Consider the following 22,960-nt stretch of genomic DNA (forward strand, 5'->3'; position numbering starts at 1 on the left):
GCCAATATTTTATATTAAACGTCATTGCAAGGATGCTATTCCAACGAACATATTTAAATCTGGGCGAAGTCAGACAAAAAAAAAATGGAAGCAATGCTGTGCTCATGCCATGAAATGTTTACAGATATCAATGAGGAGCAATTCAGACTGGGGAGTTGTTAACGATGAAGTTTGGCTTAAAAAAAAAGTAGCTAACAAGCAGGATAGATGAACTGGAGAAAGTAGAAATTCTTAGGGAATTTGCAAACTGTGGTCATTGAGATTAGTGTCTGGCCTCTTAACCAAGTAGGATGGGCAACAGCTAAAGGGCAAGTGCATCAAATAGAGATTGTGCAGAAGATGGGTATTCATACATGCTATCCATCTGCATTGAGGTGAACGTCCAGGGACACTGTACACACATCTGCATTTGAAGATGGAAAACAGCATCCATTCGCAACACCACTTTAGGACTCCCATCTCATGCTGTCACTTGACTTGTGATCACTGCTACACAGTGCGGGGCGAATCCTTGTGGGATCAGGAGCTCCCACCATAGTGTGCAAAACTGATCAAAACTAAAGCAGCAGTCCCAGGATAGCGCTCGTCCCAGATGGAAGTGGAGTGGCATCTGAGAGGGGTGTGGAGAACTGGCACCAATTTACATGCAACCACAAGTTTTTTAGGGGCTAACCTTGAGGCACCTCTGGGTCAGATGCAGCTAAGGTGAGGTAGGCTGGGTGGCGATAGCACTTCTAAATGTGCACCACATGTAGGGAGGTGGCAGTGGCTGTCAGTGATCTTTCAGTAGCATCTAGAATAGCAGAGCAATATAGGAGGTTCAGTGACCTGATACAAAATCCAAGGTATGGGAACACCTGCCCTATTACTTCTGAATTGTTTTACCAGCCTGTGTGGCAGTCCCTCATTCCTTATCCCAACAGATTTCAAAGGACCCCAGAGGACTGCGGTATTTTCCAGTGGTCTCCTGAGTCTCCCAAGTACCACAAGAAAATGCTCTCTCGCAGCTTCTTATATATCCTGACCTCCTCAATGCCTCATCTCATGTGTCCTTTCTCACTGCAACCCATCATGCCCTTCTGTTTCTGAACCTACTGTTAGTGTGTTGTGTGCGTAGAAAACATTTCAGTTTTGTCTGTATTTTCTTGCACAGGAAGGTGGCGAGAGTGAGAGTCAGACTCAGACACACACGTAGTCCTGGTGGGGAAGGAGAAGTAGAAAATCTTAAAAAAGGTTTATTTTTTTAAATAAACTAGTCATTTGAAAGGGGAAACAAAACTCAGTACAAAAAAAAGGAGTTCTTTGAATATTGTTACACTTGGAAATATTTTAGTTTTGGGTCAGTTTCCATTTCAGTCAACATTTATGCTTGAAATTCAGCTCTCCCCAAGCCAAACGTCCAGTACCAATATGGGGGATTTTGTTTTGACCATCTGTTGTTTCCCCATCACGTCAGAGACTCTGCAGAGTTTTGCATAGTCTCCAGTTTTCAGAGTTCCAGCCTCTCCAATTTTTGTGCTTTCTGTTGACGTTGCTCTTCCATCTCCTGCTGTTGGAGCACAACCAATCTTCTTGAAAGCAATCTCTTGTTGCTCCTCCAATGCAACTCATGATGTCTCAGTTTATCTAACTATTTCACCTCTCATCATCTCTCCCTCCAGATCAAACATGCCCAGAAGAAGGTGAGGGGTGGTGGTGACAGTCTACCAGGCTCTTTCATCTCAAGTCAGGCTGTCATTCATCCACTCACTAACCTAGACCCATCAGCTCATGTGGAGCAGATGAGGAGTCTCCACAGTGGAGGAGAGCACCCAAATGATCTCTCCGGAGGTGTCAGCCTTTGTCCTCATTCTCATGAGTCTTGCTATGAAAAGGATGCTTGCTCAGCACCACGACTCAGAACTGTTTCCAAGTGTTTGTAGGAGGTGCTGCAGGTCATAAGAGAGTCCACTGCCAATCTCAGCATCGCTTTAAGGGAAATACATCATTACTATAAAAGAGTATGTGACAGCAACAGCCATCTTCCCCAATTCAGAGGTTTCAAGGTCAGTTAGTACCTCCTCCATGCACACACGGATTGCAGGCCTTGAGGCTTCTCTCGGAGAGTTGAGTGTCCTCAAAAGGCAGGAAGCAGAGTCGTTAAACATATTTGAGGCAGAGCTAGATTCTTGTTTAACAACGGGGGTGAAAAGTTATTGGAGGTAAGCAGGAGTGTGGGGTTGAGGTTACATTCAGATCAGCCATGATCTTATTGAATGGCGGAGCAGGCTTGAAGGGTTAAGTGGCCTACTCATGCTCCTAATTCGTATGTTGAGGGGACAGACTAGAAAAGCAATGTCTACTTCCAAGATGCAAGGGCTCAAAGGCGTAGACAAGTATTTCTCCGGGCTTAGTGGATCTGATAGCAGCCAATGGATCAGTCCTCCCATTGCCCAGTGGACAGACACAACCAGGGGCAGTTCCAATGGGTTGGTTGGAGTCTGATCACATGATGTTACTGTCCCTCACAGTAGAAACATGCGCACTGTTTTGAGTAGGCCCCTCAAAGACCTGCCCCTATAGTAGGAAGGAGGCAGAAGCAGGTTGTCCTGGCAACAGAAGGTGCACAGCAAGATTCAGCTGCTTGCAGAGGGCCTCTTCAATTACAAAAGGCTCTCAGTCTTACTAAGCAGCTAACGCTCATGCAACTGTCCCTCAGGGAGCAGCTACAAAGAGCACCAAATTAGTTGTGAAGGACATGTAGGGTTGCCAAAAGGGAGCACGGTCCTAAAGGTTAGGCACTGTAATGTCAGAAATGCTTCACTCAAACCTCCTTCCACTATTTCATCTCACCCAATCAACACGTCCTTCACTCTATCATAAAGTTATTTAGCTTCCAATTAAATGCATCTGTGCTATTCACCTCAACCCTCTCCTGTGATAGCAAGTTCCACATTCTTAATCGCTCTCAGGGGTAAAGATGATTCTCCTGAATTTTCCAATTATCCATTTGTAGATATTGATTTGGCTTTTTTAAAATGAGAGGAGATGATATCCATGATGAGTTTCCTGCAAACGAGGTTTGATGTTCTACTTCCCAAAGTTCAGGGAGACCTGCCCCCTTACCTTGCCCCATGCTTGATGTGGAGTGATGCTCCTCAGGCTATGTAACCAATTCCCTCACTCTAATGGACAGAGGTGCCTATGATCCTTTGTGGACTATGGCTAATTACCTCTTCATACTGCTTCTCTCCTTTGCATTGCAGCACAGGCCCATTGTACCTCTTTTTAAAAAAACTCATTCATGGGATGTGGGTGTCGCTGGCTGGGCCAGCATTTATTGCCCATCGCTAGTTGCCCTTGAGGTGGTGGTGGCGAGCTGCCTTCTTGAACCACTACAGCCCATGTGGTGTAGGTACACCCACAGCGCTGTTAGGGAGGGAGTTCCAGGATTTTGATCCAGCGACAGTGAAGGAACAGCGATATATTTCCAAGTCAGGATGGTGAGTGGCTTGGAGGGGAACTTGCAGGTGGTGCTGTTCCAGGTATGTTAGGCAGCTGTGCAATGTTGTGAGCCACAGTAGAATCAGGGAGTCATGGGCACCACTTTTAATGTCTGGGTGAAAGATATGACACCATGGACTGGCATGAAATAGGTCATGTGCCAGCAAACCTAGCGTTGAGAAGTAGAATTTGGTACTGTTGTCTGCATACAAACCTGCATGCTCAATGGATGGAAACACTTAGGGCTCAGTTTAGGAAATTAGCAGTTGATGCTTGAAATGGTGCTTGGATGTAAACCCTGGGGTGGTCTGCCACACAGAGAAGTTATTGGGACTGTCACTCTGGCATTGGGGGAAGGAGGTTTACAATTCTACAATTGATGAACTGGGCAAACTGCACAAGGTACGAGTGACCTGATGTGTGCCACTGTTTTCTACAAGCAGACTGATGTTGGTCAAGTCTTCTGTCACAGCCTTAGCCAAGAGCTAGTGGCAAAATATCTGTAATTTCAGCAGGCACCATCAAATAGCCAGCATCTGACTACAACAAGCAGCGCAGCTCAACCCAGGATTTCTTCATTTGAGTGCAGTTTCTTCAATTCCCCAGGCTGAAATCCTGGAAATATCCAATGAAACCAAAGCAGGAGGGTTTCATCCTCCTGTGATATGAGCTGATCCTCCACCCTCGTGCCCCCCTGGACAAATAAGAAATTAAAGTTTTCCAGAATTATTATCCCCCTAAGTTCTCTCAGGGACACAAAGCTGGGGGAAGGGTAGTGGGGGCAATGATGAATTGGAGCATAGGAACAAGGAGAAGATGATTTATTCACTTGAATTCTGTCATTCAATGAGATCATGGCTGATCTGTGTCCAAACTCCATATACAAATGTTTGCCTCATATTCCTTAATATCTTTGGTTAAGATGGAAGGTGGCTCGGCACCCTTGTACAGGTCATATGATAATGCTGGCCATCTTGGCTTACCTGAAAAAAAGCAGTGAAAAGGGCAGGAAGCTGTCAGATTTAGAAACCATCTCGAAGAAGTGTTAACCCAGGGAGAGACAGAGGCAGGCATCTAAAAACAGACACTGGTCTGCTGTAAAATAACCAGGCAGCTAAAAGTGCCACACCTGAAGAACAGAAGTAAGGAACCTTCTCTCCTCCCTGTAAACCTGATTCCACCTACAAACCTCACCTGTTAAAGCAACCCCTGGCAATTCAGCAATGGAAGCCATTGCAGCTGCAGAGACAAATCTACAACTTCAAACCTTCACTTCAGACAGCACAACATCTCGGCTTCAAAAATATCAGGCCTGCTCTGAATATGAACTAAATTGATCCAATTTTTAGAAACATTGTTTTTAAACTTCATTTGTAACTAACCTTTGTGTATGTGTTAGTAACTTTAACTTTATGTTTTCTTAAGTAACTTCCAGAGCAACAGGATGAAATAAACAAACCTTTACTTTTTTTTTAAGGAAAAGGTTTTGCTGCTGGGTTATTTTAAATTGAATATCTCACTCCACGAGAAAACACACACACACATACAAATACATTATACACGAACAACTTTGGGAAAAAACCTTTTAAAGTGTCAATGACACACCCCTTAAACTTCTAAATTAAAGGGAATACAACTCTAGTTTAGAACTAGGGGTCACTGTTTAAAAGTAAGGGGTCACCCATTTAAGACAGATGAGGAGAATTTTTTCTCAGAGGGTAGTCTTTGGAACTCTCTTCCTCAAAAGGTGGTGAATATTTTTAAAGCAGAGCTAGATAGATTCTTATAAGTAAGGGGGTGAAAAGTTACCAGGGGTAGGTGGGAATGTGGAGCTGAGGTTGCAAGCAGATCAGCCATGATCTTATTGAATGATGGAGCAGGCTGGAGGGGCTGAGTGGCCTATTCCTACTCCTAATTCGTGTGTTCGTGTGTTTAGTTTGTGCAATCTCTCCTCATAATTTGAATTTGGAATCCAAGTATCATTCTGATAAATATACACTGTGCTCCCTACAAGGCCAATATAACTTTCCTAATGTGTGGTGCCCAGAACTGCTCACAATACTCCAGGTGTCATCTAACCCGCGTTTTGTACAGCTGACTCATGACTTTGACCCCCTTGTATCCTCATCCTCTAGATATAAAGGTTAGCATTCCATTAGCCTATTTGATTATTTTCTGCTTCTGTTTATGACATTTCAATGTACTTGATCTCCAAAATGTCTTTAGACGGCCACTGTTTTCAGATTTCTAGTTCTGGTATCACTCAAGAGTTTTTTTTAATCTTTCACGGCCTCTTGTGTCCTTTTTATAATATGGAGACCAGAGCTGTTCACAGTACTCCAAGTGTCGTCTAACCAATGTTCAATGCAAGTTTAACATAATTTCCCTTTTTTTCAGCTTTACCCATTTAGAAATGAACTCCAGTGCTTTGTCTTTTTTACATGGCCTCATTAACCTATGTCGCTGCTTTATTATTTGTGTATCCATACTCACGACTCTGAAGAAGGGTCATACAGACTCGAAACGTTAACTCTATTTCTCTCTCCAGAGATGTTGCTAGACCTGCTGAATTTTTCCAGCATTTTCTGTTTTTGTTTTTCACAGATCCCTTTGTTGTTCTACCCCATTTTGACGCCTATTTTCCAATTATTATATGGTCTTTTTATTCTTCCTACCAGAATGCACTACCTGACACTAATCCATAGTGAGTGCCCTTGGACAATTATATATCCAATCTGCAAGTTGAGTTTTTTCACAGTCCTCCTTTGTACACATACACACACAATTTGCTGTCATCTGCAAGTGTACTTCCAACTCCCAACTCCAAATCATTTATGGAAAGACTGAACAGCAACGATCCCAACATTGAACCTTGTGAAACATATGAACAAGGAGGAGTAGGCCACTCAGCCTGAGCCTGCTCCGCCATTCAATATCATGGCTGATCTGATTGTAACCTCAACTCCACATTCCCTCCTACCTCTGATGACCTTTCACCCCCTTGCTTAACAAGAATCCATGTACATCTGCCTTAAAGATATACAAAGACTCTGCTTCCACTGCCCTTTGAAGGAGAGAGTTCCAAAGACTCACGACCCTCAGAAAAATTTCTCCTCATCTGTCTTAAATGGGCGAGGCCTTATTTTTGAACAGTGACCCCTAGTTCTAGATTCTCCCACCAGAGAAAAAAATCTTTCCACATCCACCCTGTCAAGACCCCTCAGGATCTCATATGTTTCAACAAAGTTGCCTCTTAGTCTTGAGTAAATACTAGCCTGGCATGTGCAACCTTTCGTCATAAGTCAATGAGCTGATTTCAGGTATTAGGCTGGTAAACCTTCTCAGAACTGCTTCCAATGCATTTACCTCCTTTCTTAAATAAGGAGATCAATACTGTGCATTCAGATGTGGTCTCACCAATGCCCTGTACAACTGAAGCTTAACCTCCTTACTTTTGTATTCAATTTCCCTCATAATAAATGTTATCATTCTATTAGCTTTGCTAATTAATGTCATTTCCCACCTTTTGCCATGTTGATTTTCAGGAAAAAATAGAGAATGATGGAATGAGCCCTTGACTGCGGATAAGAACAGAGAAGATAAGAGGCAAGAAACTAGTGCCACTAAAAGCTTCCCATTATTCAGACATACATATAAGGAGGTTAATGAGACTCAAATTAGTTTGATATTACAACCACAAGGATTAAAGGTAAGTGGTAGAACAAGAGGCATTGATGGAAACTGGCAATTAAAATGTCACAACAGTAACAGAGGCAGACCAAACCAGTATGATGTCAGGAACTATAAAATTGTTCAGAAGGATTCAGGCAACAAAAGTGATGGGATTAGCTTGAATATGAAGGCTATCTGGGAAGTTAAAGTGGTTGAACCCACATTGGAAGAAAAGCCATTATTTGAAATGATAACAAATGCATTCCACAAGAAAAAAGGGCCAGCACTCCATTTGGGTTCCAGGCCTTGCACCAGCCAAGCTCCCCAACCTTGAGTCCTGCATCCCAAGTTGTGACACGACACAGTTTTCAAACAGACACAGCTTTAAGAGGGAAGAGAGAGCTGTGGGGCCAAACACTAATCCTGCTGCCTTTAAACACTGAAGCAGTGGGATGTTCATTCCAGAATCAGCTTATCTGTCTGTCATGAGGCTCAGTGATACTGTGCAACATCTTAAACAAACTTACATTACTTGCTTGCAGTTCTCCAGTATGCCTCATACTCCAATGCCAGAAATACTCCCCAAATACAAGAAGACAACCTCATAATCTCTTCCCACAACAACGCTCCAACTTAATATCATCTGACACTCCTGAGGGTACTGTTTGACTAATACAGAACATTTACTGAGTCTGCTAAGGTAATCAGATCTTACTGTGAGCCACAATTTACTGGACATTGGACAAGAGATTAGAATCATGTGACATTGCATCACTTCCTGTGATGATGTGCACAGTATCTGATTAGCATATTACACAATTAGAATTAACTCCTTACAGTACATCTTCCCCCAAGGCACTGAATTCCATTTCTCTTTTCTTCTCCCTTCCTTTTATAGGGACAACCAATTTCACAAGTCTACCAGAACGGTTCTTCTCTTCTCCTTTGGAGGGGATTGGGGGTTTGAGTCCAGTGGGTGATTTTTCAGATTCCTTCCACAGTGTAGGAGGTTGCTTCTGTGTGGAAACCAGTGCACGTCAGGTCCGTCTCACTGTACCATACTCTGCTTGGATAAGGTAGGACCATGGATGTGATGTCTGTTCAATCACTTGTCCATAGCGAGTTTGGTCTTGGATCCAAACTGGTACTCCTGATTGAAGATCTGGCAGGTTGTGTGTGTTGTGATGTTCATCAGGTCTGGCTGGAATGATATTTGTCCACTTTCTCCCTCACTTTTCTCAAGTCATCAGCTTATACTCATGGCATGAGTGTGTATGGGTGAGCAGTGAGTTGAGTTCTCAATCTTCGTCCCACAGCGAATTCACATGGTTGTGATGGAAAGGACGATGACATCAGTGATTCTCTTGTCTCCTGATGATGAATAACACAAGTAATATAGTTTGATATCATCTCCTCCAATGACTTTGAGAGACCTGGCCACCAAACGGAATATCTTGCTCTGGCTTGACATTTTGTGATGCTCAAAAGTTCTTTTCTTTTATTCATTCACAGGATGTGGGCATCGCTGGCCGGGCCAGCATTTATCGCCCATCCCTAATTGCCCTTGAGAAGGTGCTGGTGAGCCACCTTCTTGAACCGCTGCAGTCCATGTGGTGTAGGTACACCCACAGTGCTGTTAGGGAGGGAGTTCCAGGATTTTGCCCCAGCGACAATGAAGGAACGGTGATTTACTTCCAGATCAGGATGGTGGGTGACTTGGAGGGGAACTTCGAGGTGCTGGTGTTCCCATCTATCTGCTGCTCTTGTCCTTCTAGACGGGAGTGGTCATGGGTTTGTAAGGTGCTGTCTAAGCAGCCTTGGTGACTTCCATCTTGTAGATGGTACACACTGCTGCTACTGTGTGTCGGCGGTGGAGGGAGTGAATGTTTGTGGATGTGGTACCAATAAAGCGGCTGCTTTGGCCTGGACGGTGTCAAGCTTCTTGAGTGTTGTTGGAGCTGCACTCATCCAGACAAGTGGGAAGTATCCCGTCACACTCCTGACTTGTGCCTTGTAGATGGTGGACAGGCCTTGGGGAGTCAGGAGGTGAATTACTCATTGCAGGATTCCTAGCCTATAGCCTGCTCTTGTAGCCACAGTATTTATATGGCAAGTCCAGTTCAGTTTCTGGTCAAAGGTAACCCCCAGGATGTAGATATTGGGGCATTCAGTGATGGTAATGACATTGAACATCAAGGGGCGATGGTTGGATTCTCTCTTGTTGGAGATGATCATTGCCTGACACTTGTGTGGAGTGAATGTTATTTGCCACTTGTCAGCCCAAGCCTGGATATTGTCCAGGTCTTGCTGCATTTGGACATAGACTGCTTCAGTATCTGAGGAGTCGCGAATGGTGTTGAACATTGTGCAATCATCAGTGAACATCCCCACTTCTGAACTTATGATGGAAGGAAGGTCATTGATGAAGCAGCTGAAGATTGTTGGGCCGAGGACACTACCCTGAGGAACCCCTGCAGTGATGTCCTGGAGTTGAGATGACTGACCTCCAACGACCACAACCATCTTCCTTTGTGCTAGTTATAACTTCAACCAGTGGAGAGTTTTCCCCCTGATTGGTCCAAGCATTGCAGTATGTCGAGTCTCAGAACTCTTGGAATAACCACTCTCTCGTCATAGATGAGTAAATCATCAACTACACTAAGGTGTCCTCTCTGTTCATAGTACTGTCCAAGAATGGGATGTGTGTCATGTATGCTGGCCATCCTTTGACCTAGTATCCTCTGACCTGAGCACATTCTTCATCAGATTTCTATGCATCTCTGATTTCATTCAGTTGCTGAGTTGTTGTTGGTAGAGTTGTGGTTGTTGTCGATGCAAAGGTTTCTACCTCTTCAACAAGGCTTACATCACCTTGTTCAGGCCTTGCCACTGGGATACGGGACAAAGCACCCACTAAATTCTGATGCTTTCTTGGAACATAATCTGTCTTTTCATCAAACTTCATCATCCTCAGTCTGAATCGTTGTAATTGTGGAGGTATTTTTGCTAACTCCTTAGAATGCATGAGTGTTACTAAGGGCTTGTTGTCTGCCTCTTGTGGAAGCATCCCAGATTTGCACTCAGTGCAGAAGCAGCTGGGTATAACATCGTTTTACTCGTTGGCCACGATGGTGGGTTTTCACACCATATCATCCCAAACCCGCCACATTATTTATGCACTCACGAGTAATACACCATTTCCATGGCGGCTGGGCTCTCATTTGCCCGCTGGCCATCACCCCGAGGCTGCATCACGCCTGGTGCTATATTTAGTGTCCAGCCGCATGCACACATCTCAGTGCTTCCAGACCACCACTGCTGCATGAAAGACATGGCCCTGAAATGAAGAAGACTGCAGCCCCCAGGTTCAGCGACACATCCCTCGAGCGCCTTTTGAATGCTGTGGAGGCCCACTGGGATGTCCTCTACCCCCGCTCTGGCCACAGGATGGGCAGCAATATCATTAACCTGGCTTGGGAGGTGGTAACAGTGGTGGTCAGTGCCAACACCCTTCAAAAGAGGACAGCCACCCCATGCTGCAAGAGCATGAATGATCTCCTTCATTCTGCCAGGTTAAGTCACTCTTTCCATCACTCTCAACTCACACATTCACAAACCCATCATACATCCACAGGGCCCTCACTCACTGTCGGTTCAAGGAACATCACCATTCACTCTCATACGCATCTTCATTGTCCTCATCCCATCCATGGGACCACTCACCACACACACAGGGTAGGCATACTTATCATCTGGCCTGGCAGTTGTCCTGCTTACGCTTTCTCCACCTGAATTCATGCAGGACAACCTGGCACACAAGAGGGAGAGGTCGCAGACTGGTGGTGGAATGCCCGAAATGTGGTTCTCACAGACTTTGAAACAGAGCCATCGCTGACCAGAGAGGATCTGGACCAGTCCTGTGCTGATGGTGAGGTCGGCAGTGCTCTACTAAGTGAGGATCCAGCAGTGCAACATCAGACAGCCATGTTGTGAGTGATGTGTCTGTTTCACAGGCCACTGCCATGCACTAATTATCTCCCCTTGCTTTTACAGGCACATCTGTCGAACAGCCGACAGAGTCCATGACCCAGGGCCTCCAATCAAGCCTCGAAGAAACCTCCAAAGGGGAATCTGAAGGCATCCTCCCTGAAGTCCCGTCACAGTGCTCACCCACACCCTCCACCAGCGCAGAGACACACACCTTGGTGGGACCTAGCTTTAGAGTAGCCTAGTCACAATCTGGTGAGCACATTGCACTGTCCAATTCACAGCAGGTGGATGCAGGGACTTCTCATGTTTCTGGCCCTTGGAGGACTGCTGGAGGCCAGAACTTTGCTTAGTCCGAGTCAGATGATGAGCCACTGGACTTGGTTATATCACAGTTTCAGGAACTGCAAAGGCAAGCTTGGGAACATCAGGAAGGGATGTCCGCTGCACTCCTCAGATTGCAAAGCACGATGGAGGAGTCCTTCCGCCTTCAGTCTGAGGTGATAGCGCCGGCATGCCAATGCACTAAGGTCAACACTGGTAGGATGGTGGCTGCCATGGAGACCTTGGTCCAGGACTTTACTCCTGCACTGCTGCGTGGGCTTAACTCCATCACAGATGCCATTTTTGGCCTCCAACAGTGTGTACGTGAGAGGGGTGCCGGGCAGCTCGATCTCCTCCAGCTACCCCTGCTCCTCAAGGACTCAGCCTGGGCCCCCGGGCACACATAGGGAGGAGGATTAGCAGGTGCACACTCCAGGCCCATCCATCCAGGTGACTCTGGGAGTGACTGGCCCATTCGAATCTCCTCTTCCTGTGACCTCAGCAGTTCCAGCTCCACAGGCCAAGGAGGGTGCCACTGTCACACAGTAGGACTCCGAAAGCAGGCTGGCGTCCTCCAAGTCTCAGCCCTCCAGAGGATGCCCACGAAGGTCATCACAGACAGGGTGTCACAGTCAGCAGGCTGCCTCCACCTCTGCTGTGGATGTCCAGTGAGCACCAAGATGTAGCAGGGTTAGGAAAGTTAAGGAGAATTAGTTGCACAGTTTGGGCATGGGTGTTAATCACTTGTATGTACTGTTCACTATTGTCAATAAACTCGCAAGGATGTCTCCCTGCTCCTTGTTCTGATGAGCAGTGTTTGTGTCACTCAGTTGTGAAACCTTTCTGCACAAGGTAAAGGCAGGTGTCTCAGTCCAGGGCCTCTTCCCTGTGCTCTGTGCAGCCTTCAGACCAAAGTGATGGTCCAGCCTCACACTCCCTGGAAACATTACCGATGCCTGCACCTCGGCAGTGCTGGTCATTGCTGCCAGAATGTCGTGGGTGGGCGCCACAGAGTTCCGTCATTCGCTCTGTGCACTCTCAGCATCTTTAAGGAAGGGTTGACCACATCTCGTCAGCATCTGTGACCATTGATGCTGTGCACCAGCTCCTGAAGGGGTCGGGTGCTGAAGGCTGACAAAGGATCAGATGCTTCTAAAGTTTCACGGCTGCCTTTCTATGACGTGACCCTGATCACAGAGCACAAGCAAGCTGCCCTCGGCCAGACAGGAGTCAGACATTCTCAGAGGCTATGTGAAGATCTTTGGAGTGTCCTCACTGCATGTTGTCATCTCCTCCTGCAATTGAGTGACTATTAGGGCCTCCACTGCATCTCCATGACAGGAGCATTCTCACAGAGGGTATTCATACTGCCATTAGCCAGACTGGAGTCAAACGTTCACAAATGCAATATGAGGATCTATGGGGTCACCTCACTGCATGTTGTCATCATCCTTCACAAATTTAGCAGCTATGAGGGCCTCCCGAGTGCGCCTTCCTTGTCTGGCCAGTGCGAGGGCTTCATCCCCATCATCGTCGCCTCCGAGAGCCTCCTCAGCCTCATCCCCATCAGCATCCTCCTCATTGGAGGAGATGTGCAGCTCCTCCATCTCCTCCTCAGCTAGCTCATCTCCCCATTGCAGCGCCAGGTTGTAAAGGATGCAGCAGACGACGATGATGCTTGACACTTCTGCAGACTGTATTGCAGGGCTCAACCTCACTGGTCTAGGCACCAGAATCTCATCTGCTCCACCAAGTTGCCAGCTTCAGCATGAGCCTCATTATAGCATTACTCTGCTGCAGTCCGAGGGCGCCACATGGATATCATCACTCACGGCCTCTGCAGGTAGCCCTTGTCCCCAAGGAGCCATCCCTGCCACTTCTGGGGACCCTGGAAGACTCCAGGGATGCTTAACGCTAACGTTCCCGGAGAGTGTTGGCCACCACTTGGATGGCCAGAGATTAATGCGCTGCAAGGCTGCCCTGTTAGCTTGAAGCATGGGGGAGACTGGTCTAAATCGGGATGATGACATTGCAAGGGGCTGTGAGCACCTCCAGCAGTGACTGCTCCATGGCCAGCTTTAGTGAGGAGTTTATACGACGTGCCCAGTCGTCCAACTGTTCTGCAGTCCACTAAAATGCTCATGAATTTGCTGAGGGGGGGGGAAGCGATGGTGGGGAGTGGGGGGAGTGGGGGGTGGTTGCATGGGGGGAAGCTCTGGAGCGCTTGGTGGCACTTTGATGCCTCTGCATTGTTTGAGTGGGCAGATAAGCTAGGAGCCTGACCCCAATCATGTCAATGTGGCTGTGCCCGAACTGTCTCAGTTGTCGAGGAATGGTCACTTTATACAGGTTTCCCTAATGCCTTTCCCCTTGCCCACCCTACCACCCCCCACCCCCGCCCCCCCCACCACCAGTTGCCTCAACGGCAGGGCTGCCTTTAACCCCTCCCACCACCAGTCGCCTCAACAGCAGGGCTGCCCTTAACACCCCCGTCCCTGCCACCAGTCACCTCAACAGCAGGACTGCCCTCAAGCCTCAACCCCGACACCCCGATGCCCCTGAAGCTTGAAGACCGTCAGGTGATCCTGGCAAGTGCTGCACAATGTTACTGTGCACTCGCCTCCGACTTCTCCTCAAAGCGCAGGCCAGCAAGTGCACGCCTTTTATGTGCTATTGTGAAACACGTCGGCGTGCTTTCCCGCCAAAGTGGATGGAAGTTCCAGCGGGGTGGGGGGGGCGAGGGGGACGATTCCGGCGGACTGGCCTGATAACAATATTCTGATGTATCACAGTGAGGTTTCTGACGTCTGATGGTGGGAAATGCGGCAGCAGGCTGAGCGGATAGTCGCAAACTGGTTTCCTGTCATCATAAAACCAATCGCGCCATATTGTCCACTCACACCACCAAACACACTCGATGCCAGTGGGCACGGAAAATTCCACCCTTAAAGTGGAGATCAAGGACATTATCTGTGAATTTTTTGCAAGCTCATGGAGCAGTTAATGCTTCTTTGTTTATCACTGGACATCTCTGTTCAGTCTCTCTCAGTGAATGGGGTGCATAGTAAACTGGTCTCCAATTTACATCCATCTGTATCTGAATGAGTACATCTCCCAGTCCTGTAGAAGATGTATCGGCAGCAATAATACTAAGTAGCTTGGGTCATATTGAGCTAAAATATCAGGTGACATCAGCATCTCTGTGATTTTCTCAAAGGACCTCTGTTGTGCTTTCTCCCAGCGCCACGTGTTGTTGTGTCATAACAGCTGATGTGGTGGCTCATTGACGACAGCTAGATTGGGCAGGAACTCTCCAAACTGGTTTACCATACCCATGAATCTCTGCAACTCCGTCACGTACTGAGGATGTGGAAACTCCTTCACTGCTCTTGTCTTCTGTGGATCAACTTTGACATTTGATGCATTCAGAGTATTCCCAAGGAACTTGACAGTCGGCTTCGAGAATTCACATTTGTTGTTGAGTGTAAGTCCTGCTTCTTCTAGGCATTGCAGCACAGCTCACACTCTAGTGTTATGTTCCATCTAAGTGGATTCATGGATCGGGACATCATCTATGTAACATACTACTCCATCTAGTCTTTCTAGGATATTTGACATTGTCCTCTGGGAGATTTCTGGTGCAGATGTTATGTCGCAGGGTAATATGTTGAAACAAGAACTCCCAAACGGAGCAATGAAGGTTGTGAGCAACTTCCACTCTTCATCAAGGGGTAGTTGTCAAAAACAATTATTTGCATCTAGCTTCATGAAGATTGAACTATTTTCCAATTTAGTTCAACTCTCGTCCACAGGCAACATAGGATGAACTTCACATTCCACTGCTTTGTTCAGCTGTGTAAGATCCACACAAATTCTGATCGATTCATTGGGTTTTGCCACTGGGACCATCCCCGAGCACCAGCTTGTTGGTTTGTTCCAGGTGAGAGAACCCCTTGCTTCAACATAGAGTTAACATTCTTCTTTACCTTTGCCAAGAGAAACTTTTCTGGGTGTAAACAGACACACTGGCTCCATTTCAGGATGTACAGTTCTATGATATGCTGTCTTCAGCTTTCTTAGTCCCATTAAAAGCAGTTGAAAAGTTGAAAAGGAGCGCGAGAGGAGTCGGGAGTTGAAAAGGAGCGTGAGAGGAATCGGGAGTTGAAAAGGAGCTGGGATAGCAGAGATGACTGAGGGAGTTCGGTGAGGAGGGAGGAGGTGCTCCTTTTCTATCCTTTTCTATCTTTCTTCAGAAAGAACAGCGATGGCCTTGATTTTCAGAGGCTAGATTCAGAGAGTATAAAAACAGGCCATCTTACAATGCTGACTTTGTCTGCACTGGAGTGCAGCTTTGGGCTGCAATAGAGTGCTTAAGTTGGAGTTGGTGACTGAGGGAGTTCGGTGAAGAGGGAACGAGGTGATCCTTTGAGTACCGTGAGTACGATCAGGTAAGTATTTACTACTTTTATCGCTTATAGTTTTTAAGGTCTTATTTTGTGGTTCATCATTTGTAAGGGCTATATTCTGTAACAACGAGGAGCAGAGAAGAAGGTCCCTAGAGTAATTGATATTATTTGATATTAAGCATCTTCCAAAAGGATTAATTTAATTTAAAGGGGTAAGTCATGGAAGGAGAGCTCAAAGCTGTGGTGTGCTCCTCCTGCTCTATGTGGGAAGCTGGGAACATTTCCAGTGCCCGGGGCCAGCATGTGTGCAGAAAGTGTCCCCAGCTGTAGCTCCTGGAAGCCCGGGTTTTGGAGCTGGAGCGGCAGCTGGGGACATTGTGGAGCATCCATGAGGCGGAGAGTATCGTAGATAGCACATATAGAGAGGTGGTCACACACGCAGGCTAAGAGTCCACAGGCAGGAGGGGAATAGGTGACCAACAGGCCGAGCAAGAGGACTAGGCAGGCAGTGGAGGAATCTCCTGTGGCTATTCTCCCGCAAAACAGATATACCGCTTTGGATACTGTTGAGGGGACTGGCCTCTCAGGGGAAAGCAGCAAGAGCTAAATTCGTTGCACCACAGTTGGCTCCGCTGCACAGAGGAGGAGTAAAAAGTGTGGGAATGCTATAGTTATAGGGGATTCAATTGTAAGGGGAATAGATAGGCATTTCTGTGGCTGCAAACTAAACTCCAGGATAGTATGTTGCCTCCCTGGTGCGAGGGTCAAGGACGTCTCAGAACGGCTACAGGACATTCTGAAGGGGGAAAGTGAACAGCCAGTGGTCATAGTATACATTGGTACAAATGACTTAGGTAAAAAAAGGGATGAGGTCCTAAAGGCAGAATATAGGGAGTTAGGAAGTAACCTCAAAGGTAGTGATCTCAGGATTACTACTAGTGCCATTTGCTAGTCAGAGTAGAAATAGCAGGATATATCAGATGAATATGTGGCTGAAGAGATGGTGTGAGGGGGAGAGTTTCAGATTCCTGGTACATTGGGACCGGTTCTGGGGGAGGTGGGACCAGTACAAACTGGACGATTTACACCTGGGCAGGACCAGGACTGATGTCCTAGGGGGAATATTTGCTAGAGTACTTGGGGAGGGTTTAAACTAAAATGGCAGGGGGATGGGAACCTATGCAAGGAGTGAGAGGAGGGGGAATCAAGGACAAGAACAAAAGACAGAAAGGGAAATAAGAAAAATGATAGACGGAGAAATCAAGGGCAAGAATCAAACAGGGCCTCAGTGAAAAATAGTGGGAGTGGGACAAGTAATGTTAAAAAGACAATTAAGTGGATGAATTAACTGCGCAAATAGATGTAAACAGGTATGATATAGTCGGGATTATGGAGACATGGCTGAAGGTGACCAGGGATAGGAACTGAACATCCAGGGGTATTCAGTATTTAGGAAGGACAGACAAAAAAGGAAAAGGCAGTGGAGTTGCATTGCTGGTTAAAGAGGAAATTAATGCAATAGTGAGAGAAGATATTAGCTCCGACGATGTGGGATCTGTATGGGTAGAGCTGAGGAACACTAATGGGCAAACAATGTTAGTGGGAGTTGTATATAGACCCCCAAACTATAGTGGTGATGTTGGGAATGGCATTAAACAGGAAATTAGAGTCGCATGCAATAAAGGAACATCTGTAATTATGGGTGACTTTAATCTGCATATAGATTGGGAAAATCAAATTAGTAACAATACTGTAGAGGAGGAATTCCTGGAGTATATATGGGATGGTTTTCTGGACCAATACATTAAGGAACCAACTAGAGAACAGGCCATCCTAGACTGGGTATTGTGTAATGAGAAAGGAATAATTGGCATTCTAGTTGTGCGAGGCCCCGTGGGGATGAGCGACCATAATACGATAGAATTCTTCATCAAGATGTAGAGTGACGTAGTTGATTCTGAGACCAGGGTCCTGAATCTTAATAAAGGAAACTATGATGGTATGAGGTGCGAGTTGGCTATGATGGATTGGGAAACGTTAATTAAAGGGTTGATGGTGGATAGGCAATGGCAAACATTCAAAGAGCGCATGGGTGAACTGCAACAATTGTTTATTCCTGTCTGCCGCAAAAGTAAAACAAGAAAGGTGGCCAAACCGTGGCTCACAAGGGAAATTAGAGATAGTATTAGATGCAAGGAAGAGGCATACAAATTGGCCAGAAAAAAACAACAGACCTGAGGATTGGGAGCAGTTTAGAATTCAGCAAAGGAGGACCAAGGGATTGATTAAGAAGGGGAAAACAGAATACAAGAGTAAGCTTGCGGGGAACATAAAAATTGACTGTCCAAGTTTCCATAGGTATGTGAAGAGAAAAAGATTGATGAAGACAAATGTAGGTCCCTTACAGTCAGAAACAGGGGAATTTATAATGGGGAACAAAGAAATGGCTGACCCACTAAATACATACTTTGGTTCTGTCTTCACAAAGGAGAACACAAATAACATACCAGAAATGTTGGGGAACACAGGGTTTAGTGAGAGGGAGGAACTGAAAGAAATCAGTATTAGTAGGGAAATGGTGTTGGTGAAATTGATAGGATTGCAGGCTGATAAATCCCCAGGGCCTGATAATCTACATCACAGAGCACTTAAGGAAGTGGCCCAAGAAATAGCGGATGCATTGGTGTTAATCTTCCGAGATTCTATAGACTCTGGAACAGCTACTACAGATTGGAGGGTAGCTAATGTAACCCCACTATTAAAAAAGGGAGGCAGAGAGAAAACAGGGAATTATAGACCAGTCAGCCTGACATCGATAGTGGGGAAAATTCTAGAGTCCATTATAAAAGATTTACTAGCTGAGCACTTGGAAAACAGTGACAGAATCGGGCAGAGTCAGCGTGGATTTATGAAAGGGAAATCATGCTTGACAAATCTACTGGAATTTTTTGAGAATGTAACTAGTAGAGTTGATGAGGGGGAGACAGTGGATGTGGTTTATTTGGACTTTCAGGAGGCTTTCAACAAAGACCCATATAAGAGATTAGCATGTAAAATTAAAGCGCATGGGATTGGGGGTAGTGTATTGAGATGGATAGAAAACTGTTTGGCAGACAGGAAGCAAAGTGTAGGAATAAATGGGTCTTTTTCCGAATGGCAGGCAGTGACTAGTTGGGTACTGCAGGGATCGGTGCTGGGACCCCAGCTATTCACAATATATATGAATGATTTAGATGAGGGAACTAAATGTAATATCTCCAAATTTGCAGATGACACAAAGCTGGGTGGGAGAGTGAGCTGTGAGGAGGATACAGAGATGCTTCAGTGTGATTTGAATGAGCTGAGTGAGTGGTCAAATGCATGGCAGATGCAGTATAATGTGGATAAATGTGAGGTTTTCCACTTTGGTAGCAAAAACAGGAAGGCAGATTATTATCTGAATGGCTATATATTGAGAGAGGGGAATGTGCAACGAGACCTGGGTGTCCTCATACACCAATCACTGAAGGTAAGCATGCAGGTGCAGCAGGTGGTAAAGAAGGCAAATGGTATGTTGGCCTTCATAGCGAGAGGATTCGAGTACAGGAGCAGGGATGTCTTGCTGCAGTTGTACAGGGCCTTGGTGAGACCACACTTGGAATATTGTGTGAAGTTTTGGTCTCCTTATCTGAGGAAGGATGTACTTGCTATAGAGGGAGTGCAGCGAAGGTTTACCAGGCTGATTTCTGGGATGACGGGACTGACACATGAGGAGAGATTGAGTCGGTTAGGATTATATTCGCTGGAGTTCAGAAGAATGAGGGGAGATCTCATAGAAACCTATAAAATTCTAACAGGACTAGACAGGGTAGATGCAGGAAGGATGTTCCTGATGGTGGGGGAGTCCAGAACCAGGGGTCACAGTTTGAGGATACGGGGTAGACCATTTAGGACTGAGATGAGGAGAAATTTCTTCACCCAGAGAGTGGTGAACCTGTGGAATTCACTACCACAGAAAGTAGTTGAGGCCAAAACATTGTATGTTTTCAAGAAGGAGTTAGATATAGCTTTTAGAGCGAAAGGGATGAAAGGATATGGGGAGAAAGCGGGAGCAAGCTATTGAGTTGGATGATCAGCCATGATCATAATGAATGGTGGAGCAGGCTCGAAGGGCCGAATGGCCTACTCCTGCTCCTATTTTCTATGTTTCTATGTTAACAGCTGTGGAAATATAGCTCTGAAGTTTTTAGGCTGACCTTCTCAACTTTCCAGTTCCTCTGCTCTGCAAATCAGATGTAAGTTGGTACAGGTTTTCCTGTTTCAGATTGAGCAGTTCTGGTTCTGTATCATATATAAGGTTACAGTGGTTTTTCTCTCTCTACATTGAAAGGTTGCGGTCAGTCGTCCTATGGCCTTGAGTTCTATCCCTCACGGTCCTTATAGCTTTCTGCCTGATGGCTGAAGAGAACTTTTGTCGAACCACAGTTCAGCGTCAGAAAGAACCGAAACTTCTGCAGCTGTGTCTATCTTAAAGTGTGCCTTGGATACTAGGATCTACTAGGATATCAGCACTTCAGTAGCTTCCGCTGTGTTTCTGGATCTCTCCAAGGGAAGGCACCTCAATGTCACTAATGTCTTCTACTTCATGGATCTTGCCACCTTTCAAAGACTTCCCTTTGTGCGTATTCTGTAAAAGTTTCCTGTTGCGGCACACAGCCTGTTAGCGACCCTTCTTTCTGCATAAGTGGCATTCGGCCTCTTTGGCAGGGCAGTTTTCATACCTGTATTTTTTCCTGCAGCACCAATTACAGTTCGCTGGGGCTGTTGATGGAGGTTCTTCCTTTCTGCCTTGCTTTTTCACGACCGCTTCTCTGTTTTTTAATATAACATACTCTCCTGATTCAGTGCTTTTGAGGTAAGGTTCTCTCATCTCCTCAAATCACTGTTTTGTTTTGCTTCCTGATCTCAGCTGGTCTGCTCAGCTGGATTGCCTTTGCTAAGGTTAGATCATCTCTTGACTTCAAGTGGTCAGAGAAGGTATCAGCCAAGGTATCAGTCTGACGACAATTCTGTCTCTGATCAGGTCGTCTTTCAAGCTGCCTTATTCACAGTTCTCTGCAAGCCTATATAGGTCATTTATAAATGCATCTACCCTTTCCCCTTGACACTGGGTACACTTGTTAAATTTAGCCCGTTCAACCATGGCATTTTTTTTCAGGTTGATGTAGTACCTAGTGTTTTGAATACTTTCTCGTACGTGGCTTTTTTTTATCGATACCCTGCCTGACTAGGATATTGTCTGTGCAGCCACCCATTGCATATAACAATGTACTGACCTGCTCACTGCTCGCCTCCACAGCGAGGCCTGACGAGGTACAATTTCTGGCAAATCTTTGGCACCAATCTAGTCACACTTATGCTTGGTTGAGACCTGTGACCTGCTCAAAGCTTTCTGGTGATAGCAGATCCTTTGCCATGCTTGCTCTTTCACTCGCTGCTACCATATAATATTCTTGGCATTGTTTGACAAATGCGGAGTATTACTAAGTCTGCTAAGGAAAACGCTAACTTTGTTGGAACATATCTTTCTGTAAGCTACATATTACCATGAGGTTGTACAAGAGAGCAAGATGATGTGACGTTGCATCACTTCATGTGATGATGTACATAGTATCTGATTAGCATATTATACAGTTAGAATTAACTCCTTATACTACGCTGAGTACAGCTTTTGGCTTTGGGCCGTGTTACACTCTTTCCTTATTCGTATTTGTGTTTCCTCATTTTTATGAATTTTGCATTACTTGCTTATTACTCTTGTTATGACTTTGAAGGAACTGCAATGGAAATCCTGTTCATCATGCTTATTTAGTGCTCCTCTAATTCTGGCATCTTCCACACCCTGATTAACATTAGTCCACCATTGGTGGCCTGGTCTTCAGCTGCCCAGATCCCGTGCGCTGGAATTCCCTCCTTAAACTCTCAGCCTCCCTACTTCTCTCTTTTCCTTTAAGACGCTTCTTAAAACCTATCTCTCTGACCCAAACTTTTTGGTCAACTGTCCTAATCCCTGAAACAAAAACAGAAAATGCTGGAAAAACTCAGCAGGTCTAACAGCATCTGTGGAGAAAAAAAACATAATTAATGTTTCGTGTCCATATGACTCTTCTTCAGAGTGATAAGGACTCAAAACGTTAACTCTGTTTTTATTTTTATTCTCACAGATGCTGTTAGACCTGCTGAGTTTTTCCAGCATTTTCTGTTTTTGTTTCAGATTTCCAGCATCTGCAGTATTTTGCTTTTATCTTAGTGTCCTAATACCTCCTTGTGTGACTTGATGTCAGATTTTGTTTGATACCGCCATTGTGAAGGGCCTTGATACATTTTACTACATTGCAAATGACATAAATGCATGTTCTTGTTGTTGTAGATAAACAAGCCTTGTCCAACTCACGGGCTGCATTGCGACCCCCCCGGCCTCTGACTCAGCCTGCCAAACTTGTTGGACATTTGTAAAGATTGTAAGTTAAAGCATTTCTTACTGTTATGGAGATCATTTGACTGTATAGACCAATCAGCCGCTAAGTGCGGGGAATCTTAGGGGCGGAGCTTTATAGCCTTGGTCTTGGAACAAGCATGTAGTCTCCTCTGAAGTCTGTTAATAAAGTTCACTGTTTCTTACAAGAAACCCATCCTGCATTCTCCAAGTTTATTACAACTGGCGTCAAGGATAACTGGCGCCAATACTGCACCTCGCCTCGCAACTGTGAGTATTCCGATATTTTAAGGGAAGAAAAGAAAAATATACTCACCAGCAATGCCTCTCTTTGGTAGAATTGACCCGTATGACTCATCCATCAAGGACTGGAGTCAATACATTGAGCGATTAGGGTTCTACTTTGTACCCAACGAAATAACGATGAAGAAGAAACAGAAGGCAATTCTTCTAAGTGTCTGCAGGAGCAAAACCTATAACCTAATCCGTAGCTTAACGGCTCCGAAAGCGCCAAATTCCAGATCCTTCATCAAGCTAGTCGATCTCAAGAAGGGACATTTTCAGCCTAAACCCTCTGTGATCATGCAAAGATTCAAGTTTAATTCACGAGTAA

Source organism: Cetorhinus maximus, chromosome 5 (assembly GCF_964194155.1).
Source record: "Cetorhinus maximus chromosome 5, sCetMax3.hap1.1, whole genome shotgun sequence".
In the NCBI taxonomy this organism is placed as follows: domain Eukaryota; kingdom Metazoa; phylum Chordata; class Chondrichthyes; order Lamniformes; family Cetorhinidae; genus Cetorhinus; species Cetorhinus maximus.